We start from the raw sequence: 10,520 nt of genomic DNA, 5'->3' as shown, positions 1-10,520 counted from the left end.
ACTAATTTATTACAAATGGTCCTAGAGAAGCACCATGTAAGTAACAACCAATCCTTCAATAATGACTTTAGTTGTTTCTTAGGATTCGTGTGTAGTACTGGTTTCTTCTCCATTTTTCACATCCTTGTCATCAAGTGTTGGCGGTGTTACTAACAACTGAATCATCTTGTTGGAAATGCTCTAATCAAATGGCGTGGGCTTCACAGATGTTAAATCTCATCTTTTTTACAGGCCGAGCTGCTGTCGTGAATTATACGATTAAATTCAATGTTGCGCACTATGCTAACACCCGTTGTGGCAACTGTGCTTGAGGTTTTTATTCCGTTAGATCTTTGACCTCGTAGATGACAAGAAGCGTCCATAGCTCTTCTTCGCGGAAAAAAAATGTCTATGGCTCTATCTTCATTACCATTTGTGTTTTTACGAAGAATCTGTTTTACTTGGGAACGAAAGAAAAAGGCAAGTGTTGCTGAAACTCATTTTTCTTTAGAACTACTCTAGTATTTCATTTGGGTCGCTCCTCTTTCTCCCTCTAAAGGGTTATTCGGTTTGCAGGGTTTTGAAATCATATGAATAAGAAAATTAAAGGACTCGGATGACATGGGCACTTCAATCATTCGGATTTTTTCATGAGGTCTCACCTAATGTTTAGGATCATTAAAATTAGTTTAATTTGGACATAATCCTTAATTAGTAATCTGGCATCTCAATTTCTATGAAACGAATGCTACAAATAGGTAAAATTACTAAGGTTTTGAATAGTGTAATAATCCTATAGAAATCCTACAAACCAAACGAGCCCGCCCCTAAATCTGAAAAGAAAAAACTCATGTGTTTCCAAACTGTCATGTCATGTGCATAGGACTTGCGGCGGTAGATGGAGTCTATACCAATATATTAAATTGGAGTTGGTGGTGATGGTATGGTCGTCACGGTACGTCACTTCACCGAAATTACGAATCTACCATCGCTGTCTCCACGCGCCTTTTAATCCCGGTTCCTGCGGTCCTCAAGCGCAGAAAAAAGAAAAAAAACAACAACAGAACCCTCCTCGCTCCTCCTCCTCTCTTACAAATCTCACCCCCACCCCTTGCCCGATCCGGATCTCGCCAGCGCCCCGACCGCCGCCTCCACCGGCTCGTGCACGCCGGTGACTCCTCGCGGGACTTGGACGGTGATGGGATGAGCCTGAGGCCAGGATGGCGGTGGCCTCTCGCAAGGCAGCAGGGACCGCGTTGGCACGAGTCATTGGGGGCCCCCCGACGAGCAGTGGCGCGTGGCGACCAGTGGCCAGACGCGATGTGTGGGCGGCACACGGGCGCGGCGAACGGACGGACAAGGCTGCGAGAGGGCGCAGGCGTACCGGGCGGCAAGTGGGATCAGGCGACGAGAATCTGCGGGCGGAGGCGGGGCGCACAAGCAGGGCAAATATCTGTTCAGTGACGAGATGAATCGGGACGAGGAGAGGAGGAGTTTGCACTCAGGGTGGATGGAGAGGGTAGTCAGAGGAAGAGCGAGAGAATTGGGAGAAGGGATAGGAGAGCAGGGCAAATATCCATTAAGCAAAATTTTATACTGCCGCTTGCTTTATATGATGGCTGCTGCTGCTACTTGCTGTCTTGATCAATATATCGATGCTTGTTGTTTAAATCATCACCACACGGGGAGGTCGAGCAGTTTGGACGGATGGAAGTGATAAACATTATGATTGCTACATGTTCTTCATTATTCATGATTATATTGAGAATCACTTCATGATTTCAGCACAAAAAAAAAGAGGTAGACAGAATATAGCCTACGAAAATAAACATATCATAATCGTTATCTACATATGTGCTCATGAAACACATCGACATTTAATTTGACATTTGGATACAATTTTCCGTTGTTCCGTAGGAACGCACAGATCTTTTGCTAGTAGTAGTAGATGAGTATAGGTTTGAGCTAGCGTTGGCGTGGTGCAGGGGGCATCCTCCTGGAATGACCGTGTCGACAGGGTGTACCAGACCCAGACCAGCCAGTAGGCCACAAGAGGGTTCAGGAGGAAGGTTTCCGACATGACTAGGCAGACAGTCTCACACCAAATCAGAGCCCAGGATCCCACACCACGGACGCACGCGACGTGACCGTCCTGGATTTGGCCGGATTGCGACCGGAGAAGAGCACACAACACAAGATGCACGAGATCTCCCACCAGCTGGTCTACGATTGGCTACCACCATAAATTACAACTACTACGATGCACGAACGAGAGATCGCCTGAAAGCTTTGCAATGAACTTATGAACCTCTTTACATGCAGCTGGCAACGAAGATCGCACGAATTCACGACGACTGCCGCAACACATAAACAATCTGAACTGGCACATGTGTAATGGAGACGATGTCTAGAATCCAACACAATATGTACAACGCTGATCAAATCAATTCCACGGCGGCGCGCGTGGGTGTCTGGTCAATCTGCCGCTACTGCTGACTTGCTGAGTGCTGAGTATGGACAGTATCCGGAATGCAGCAGAAATTAACCCGGACTCGTCAAATGGCTGGTGGAGTTCAGGTTTCAGGGCATGCGATGCGTGAGCGATGGCAAGAGAGCAGCGGCAGAGCTGTGGGGGAAGCTTGGGAGTTTTTGGCAAGATGCACATGTCGGCTTGCGAGCGGCGGAATAACGCAGAGACCCGGTTTGGCCATATCTGCTCTGCTGGCTGTACGGTGCTGTGTTGTGAAGCGACCGCCCCTTACAAGGGTTCGATCTCTGTGCTTTAGTGCTAATCCCTGGATCGACTCACTAGCACACACAGTTTCAAGATGTAATATCATAGAACAAAGATCTCAATATTACAACGTATCATCCAAAATATAAAAGGGTACTTACAACTCGCATAACCTCACGGGTTAGCTGGAAATAAAACAACTGTTTAGCAGCGGAAAACGAAGATACAAGGACACATCAACACCACGGTGAGATCGTGTTGGAATGTAATCCCGTAACCCAAACATGCAGAACGTACATCTTACTCGTCGTCGGAGCTTCCTACATCATTAAACGATGCAGCCACTAGGGTCAATACATTGAATGTATTGGCAAGATTCACTAGGAGTTATATCAGAGCCTATCAAATATATGCATAATGTGCCAAAGTGGGGTTCAGGCTATTTGCATAAAAGCTTAGTTATTGAATCTTATCTTTTATTCAAATACAATTTTATCACTATTGGACACGGGGTAGACACACCCATGCTCCTATTAACCTAGAGTACATTGAAGTGGATTTTTCAAGTGCCCCTACCCTGTTCAACCATTCATTTTATTTAAGAAGTTAGAATGAGTGAGAGTTTCCTTACAGATCCACATCTAGTCGTTCAAATTGTCCGTTGTCGGGGACACGGCTAAGTACTTAGTTTTAACGCTCTCGAGAGTTTGTACACATTCCCCACAAGAAACCGACGTGTTAATCCCTTGTTGTCCTCAGGGTAGAGTAGCAACGGCATCGATTACGAGATTTTCAGAGGTAGTTCCCTAAACCACGAGAGAATCACGCTCCCCCTACACGGCTACCTCAGTACAATTCTTCGGGTTTAGGTTCATACAACTTACTCTTGTCTCGCCAGAGCCCATATAGCATTGTGATTGTACTAGAAGCTTCTAAATAGGAAACTACTCAAGTCTCGGTTACCCCAGGTGGCATTCCACATTTGCAACGTAGGCGCTCTCCGAATCCACGGGAGAGACGTCCATGGACGATCCATTCCTGAATCCACAGGAACTCGACTCAGAGGGACCCATAGAAATAGACCTGACGCCGCTAATCCTCAAAATCTTCAAAGCAGCCCACTCAGGACGGTTCATTAAATTAATTGTTTTGCCTTACATCTAACAAAACATTTCATATCGCCCAAAGTCATAACAATAAATAATGTAGTTATTTTCCCCACGAGACTACCATAGCCTAGCATTCAACTACAATCGATGGCAATTTTGGTAGCAAGGTAATGGCGAGGGTAAACTAGACTACCTGGGATTTATAGCTAGCATAGAAGTACGAGTAATATTCCTGATGCAACTAATAAAACATCTAGTGCATAGTAAAATATTTAGGAGAATGATCAAAGTGAACTTGCCTTGTCCAAGGTTGTGATAGTTCTCGCACTCTTCGCAACAACAATGATTACACTCCACACGATCTAAAATAAAAGGAACACACACAATAAACACAACACTCAATACAAAATCATGCCATGATGCATATGCTATGATGATGCACAACGAAGGTTACTTCTAAAGTAAAAGGTTTCGTTTCTGTTTTGAAAAGTTTTTCAAATGATTTGGACAGATTATACAACATCAAAGTGGTAATTAATATGCATGATACATGAATAGGGTTTAAAACAAAAAATTGTGCGGCTTTTGCAACATAGAGCAATATTTAACTTCTATGCCATGATTATACACAAGAAAATTTCTTTTCTGATCCTAATGGACAGAGAACAAGTTTAAAATTCTTTACAGCAAGATAACATGCTCAAAACTATTTTGAAACAATTCATTTGAAATTTAAACCATAAACCACCATTCTGTAAATAGCTACTGTCTAAGTTATTCAAACCTGAAAATAAACAGTGCCAAAATATTCTACACGTTGCGACGATTCCAGAAAGGTGCGGAACACAAATTTTGGACAAACGGTTTGAAAGATATAAAGGTTTGAAGTTGTAGGGTCTTTTCTGCAAAAGTGCATTATCCACTTCGGCCGAATATAAAATAAAATAAAATAAAACAAAAACTCGCCACGTGGCGAAACCTGACTGGCCCGGTTCTAGGGTTCCGGCCGGCGGACGAGCTCGCCGGCGGCGGCGCACGGGCGAGCGGGCGGGCGGAGCGGGCGGAGCGGGCAGAGGCGGCGCGGCGCGGGCGGGCGGCGCGGCGGAGGGCGCGGGCAGGCGGCCGGCGCACAGGGCAGAGTGCGGCGCGGCGCGGGGGGGGGGGGGGGGCTCGGGGCGCAGCCGAGCGGCACGGGCGCGGGTGGCGCGCGGGTGTGGGCAGAGCGCGGGTGGCGGCCGGCGTTGGGGAAGACGGCGGCGCGGCGATCGGCAGCGCCCAAACACGAATCTGAGCACGTCACAGCGTTCGCGCTGGAGAGAGGAGAGAGGCTAGGGGAGTGGCGCGGGGAGAACCTCACCGGAACGGCGGAGAAACGCGAAGAACGGCGGTGGCAACAACGAACTCCGGCGAGCAATTACTTTCTAACCAGTGTGAAATTGGACGTGGGGTTTGGGGGAAGTGGAGGAGAAAAGCGAGGCCTTCGGGGTGACGCGCAAGGATTTGGATAAAACGGCCCGAGCGCGGAGAAATCGGAGGTGGAGTCGTGGGCAGTTCGCGGGCGTGCGTGACCGGATTTTTCGGACGGAGGTTGAAGATGACGCGTGGGTCCCACCGGTCAGTGAGAGCGGGCGGCTCGGGCTGGGCAGAGCCGGTCCGGTTCGGTCCGGTTTGACCGGGTCGGTCCGGTTCAGCCGGTTTTTTCTTTTCTTTTATCTATTTTCTGTTTTTGAACCTCAAAATTGATTCGGAGTTCCAAATCACTCCAAATAAAATGCAACAAAATTTGTAAAATCATATTTTCATATGATCTAACTTTTGGAGCAAGAATTTTCTCAAAATAAAATATGTAAAAATACATTTACCTATAAAATGGCTTTTAGGACCCTTAGGCTATCGAATCAAATTATTTTTTCAAAATACTTTCAAAAGCCAATTTATGGGATAGCTCTATATATATGCATTAAATCCCTTTTTACCACAATATCCTCATGGGTTAAAATGCAAATACTCAAAGGCAAGATCAACAACCAAAATCAAATAAAGGCGTTTGAGCAAAAGGGTTTTCTTTTCTGGGCAAAATCTTGGGTTTTGAAAATGATCGAATGCAAGGGTGACATGATGCTCATGATATGCAATGCATATGAAGGGTTTTGAAAATTGGGATGTTACAGTAGCGCTGGGCTGACTGGCGGCAGCCCGCAGCCAGCAGCAGCGCTCTGGCCACCGGGGCAGATCAAATCTGCTTCTAATTCATGGTTGCCTTGAATAAGAGAGCAGAGGAAGATCGCGTCGCGATGCATTTTTATATTGTTGTTTTTTTACGCAGACATTCGCGTAACTGTGGTGCGTGGGTAACTGGGAATGTTATCGCACTTTGGCCGATCAGCGGCTTGGGAATTAAAAACTAGGGCTGCGGGTGAAGAAACCCTGATATCCTTTAAAAGAAGAATACAATTCCCGAACGCCCGGTCCCACTCATACACATCGGCATCGCGGCTTGTGAATTAAGCGTGGGCCACAGAGCACCGAAACATGTACTCCCTCCGTCTCAAATTAACTGATGTGCGTAGTACGTATTGATCTTTGGTTCACTGAACTCGTAGAGGTGCGAGGGTAAGGGCTGAAACCAATGCGAAAAATTTCCATCCGTTCTGAGGAAAATCCAAAAACGGAAGGGAACGGAAATGGAAACCAAATTTTCCTCATGAAAACAAACATCAATTTGCGTTAAAACAGCCATAAAAACTGAATTTTCCCTTTCCACATATGCGAGAATTTCCATTTATCTTAACCATGTGCTTCAAAAAAATTAGCTTAGCCGTGTACATACCCTATAGCACTCAAACCAACCCAAACCTATTGCGTCATCCACATGTTAGCCATTGTAAACCTTGTCCACTTCCCTCCAGACAGCCCTTAGCGTCCTTACATGCTCTATGGTTTGGTTGGATCGACGAATTTGTTTTTGTCAGGCTTGTTTGAATAATTTAGTAAAAGAGGTTGTGCGTATCATTTTAATGTAGATGCCGGAGTTTCAACCTACTTTTCAAGAAGAAAAAGAAAAGAACCGCAGTCATGTCTGAAACCAACACATGCCTCGCGTTCTTCGATTTCCGTACATCTTATCCATTTTCCATCCCTCTATAGTGTTTTTTTTCTACACGTTTGAAGATTTGACAAATATTCAATTTTGCATTTGTGCTCGCACTATATTCGCTTGGTACTTGTTTTTGGTAGCACATGTTTCTATATTCACTTCCAGGATTTTTGTATCTATTTCTGACATCTGCTAAAAATACAAAAAAAAAAACATGGTAGCACTCAGTTTCTTTTGTTTTAGCTCTATTTAAGCCCTACCTAGGAGTGCCTATTCAACAATCTTGTTATTTTGCTTTGTAACGAGTAATTTCTTTTCTGAACTGTGGATCAAAATTCCATGACGCTGAGAATCAAGCATATTTTGTTGGTAAGCATGTCCCATTAAAAATAGTGTACTCCTTTAATGGTGCGTCAAATACCCGTTGAGATGACTTCATCATTCTTCAAGCTTCACGACTCCAGTCTTCAGTAAATGTGGTGTTTGCAATTGTAGGCATTTTAATGGGTCCCGGCCTCTGGATCGATTATGCACGTAACCATTTTATTGTGAAGCGTGTGTGCGCGAGTGTGCGCGACTACGAGTTGTATTTGGTATTTCTCAAAAGGGGTCCCATAACGATTATTTCATGAAATTGGCTGTTGTTTTCTTAATTCCTTCCAAGAGAAATAAAAGTGCAAGCAAAAATAATGGGAATATGATTATTTTGTCCTCTCTACTAGGATGAAGGGCTTGCTAATGACGCATGCATCGAAAGGAGACCATTCCTTTAAACCTTTCTGTTGATGCTGTTCCTCGAAAGGGTAATGATGGATTGATGGCACATGTCGAGCCTGCATCAAGGAGGGATAATGGAGAGGAACTAGAAAAGTTTGAGATAAAGTCAATCGATGGCAAGATGCGCCATCAAACCATGCTTTAAGATCTCACAGTTTTGACCAAAGCAACCTTTAAGGATTTGCAATTGACCCTCTTTTGACCGATCGATTGATTGTGAATCGATAGCAATTAGATATCCACAGTGATTATGTCTCCCTCCCCTCTCTATATCTCTCTCTCATGTTGCTTGCATATCACCCTATAAATCTCGTGGCTTTATTAGAAAGGAATGGTACAATGAAGTCGAACATGGTGTCGTACCAGTGGCTCACGCGGTCTCACTGATACAGGACGCGTGGGTCGCCAGTGACGGAGCCGCATCAGGAAGGACTCCCGAGAAGTGACGAGCCCGGAAAGCCTGCCTCGAGGAGACGACCTCTAGTGGAGATAAAGCTAGGAACCAAGTATAGAATGCTCCCGGAAACCCCGGTCCCGGGGAGCCAAAGGAACGCCTCCCGGCAACTAGCAGGTGCGCTAGCCGGGGAGGTGCACCCCGGCAACCCGCGCTCGGGCATGCAGGCGGGACCCACAGAACAGTGAAGACAGGACAAGACGGCGGGCACAGTGCATTTAATGTCCGACAGGAGTCTTATCAGCAGTCCTAGTCTTGTTTAGCAAGGCTAGAACGGTCGCCCTAAGAACCACTTTTTCTACCGTGTACAGTAGGATGGGCGCTGCATGGCGTCCAGCATGGATGAGTAAAATTGTATTCCGTGTGGCTGTGACACGCGTTTAGGTGAAGTGTCACGCTGCATGCAATGGCACATGTGATATCCCCTTGTCTATAAAAGGAGAGCCGATGCCACCAGTCAAAGGGTTGGTTTTTAGCTCAGCTGGAGCTCTAGTTAGAGTCATCGCCAAGTAGCTTCCCGGGACACCTTGTAAGCCGCATATACAACTTTGGATACAACAAAAAAGCAGGACGTAGGGTGTTACACCTCCGGGTGGTCCGAACCAGGGTAAATTCACGTGTCCACACTTCGTGTCTATCGCCACGCCGGCGATCGACGGAGCGATCACCCCACCATCCACCGAACCGAAAAGGGGGTGCTCGGCATCCCCGGTGCCGGCGACCGTGCTCCGACATCTAGCGGGGGAGGTAGGGGGGCGTGCAGAGAGCTTCGGGTGACCGCCAGCGTCATCGTCGTCAACACCGGCTTCTTCACCTTCGACATCCTCAATGACTAGCTCGCCATGCCGCCCAAGAAGGCAGGCGAGCCCCGGGTCGACTTGCGTGACACTCTCGCCATGCGCACTCGGTCCCATGACGCCGCACGCGCGTCACAAGTATAAGGGGACCAGGGGTCCCCTCCACGGAAGTAGCAGCAATCGCAGCTGCCACCTCCACCTCCTCGGTCGTCGGCAGACAACCGGCCAAGGGGGCCTGCGGCTCCCAGCGCTGGAGCCAGCCGCGCGAGTGGCCACAACGCCGCACGCGCCAGCCAGCGAGCCCACTCGCGGGCCGAAGACGCGCAGCAGCAGCTGCGCCACGAGCACAGCGCGTCGCGTGTGACGCCGACGGAATCTCGCCCCACTCATCCGAGGACACCGGGTGACAGGGCGGAGGGCAGCCGGTCGGAGAACCGGTAGCCTCCCGCTCAGACCCCGGCGGCAGCCATTATAGCCGCGCGTGTTATGGTGCGGTACGAACCACTGCAAGGCACGTCGGCGCATGAAGCATGGAGTGTGGAGCTGGACGCGCTCCTTGCACTCGCCGCCCAGCAGCCGCAAGGCGAGGGCGCCCCGGCTGGTTCGGGCCAGGGGCAGAACCCGGGACGCGGAGACGCGCCCCGCGTATCGGGACATGGAGAACACCCTCCCCCGCTAGGAGAGAAAGGAGGCGAGGATCCCGTGGGATCGTCAGATTCGTCACTGACCGTTACATGGGGTGACGCGCGAGGCGTCCTGAACGCCCGCCAACAGGATGACCTCCGCCAGCGCTTGGAGCGCCGGCGCCGATGTGAAGTAGAACGCCAACACCCAAGGAGCAGGAGGATGCTCCCATGGGCGCCGAGGACGGCTGTGTCGGGTGACATGGCACCGCAAGTTCCGAGCACCGGCGCTCGGGACGTACGACGGGACCGTGAACCCCAAGGATTTTCTCCTGACCTACACGTTGGGGATGCACGCCATCGGCGCCGACGACAAAGTCAGAGCCAACTAGTTCCCGATGGTCCTCAAAGGATCAGCGAGGACCTGGTTGCTCAACCTGCCCACCGGGTCCATAGCCTCCCAGGCTGACCTGCGCGAGCAGTTTGTGAACACGTTCAGGGCGGCTACAAGCGCCCGGGAACCATGGCAGAGCTGCACACGGTCATGCAGAAACCGGGGGAGACGTTGTGGGACTTCACCAACAGGTTCTCCAACCTCTCCTACTCCATCTCTGACGCGGAAGCGGCCGCCATCATCAACACGTACGCCATCAACGTCCGTGACCCGAAGATGCGTGAGAAGTTTAACACGCACCGGATCCTGACCACTAGGGATCTCTACGCTCTCGCGCACAAATGCGCGATGGCCAAGGAAGGGCGCTTGGCGCCCGAGCTTGCCGGGCGGCAAACCCACCGGAGGGCTCCGGGAAGAAGGGCTCCCGGAAGCGCGGGAAGCAGGTACTTGCCGCGGAGCCGGGGGCTCCCCAGAGGCCCACCAAGAAGGCGGCATCGGCAGGAGCATCGGGTAGCAAGCCAGTAGCGGCCGTGTGCTGCCCCATCCACACCGTGAC

The sequence above is a fragment of the Brachypodium distachyon genome, chromosome 5 (genome assembly GCF_000005505.3).
Source record: "Brachypodium distachyon strain Bd21 chromosome 5, Brachypodium_distachyon_v3.0, whole genome shotgun sequence".
In the NCBI taxonomy this organism is placed as follows: Eukaryota; Viridiplantae; Streptophyta; class Magnoliopsida; order Poales; family Poaceae; genus Brachypodium; species Brachypodium distachyon.
Note: the sequence above shows the minus strand (reverse complement) of the source record.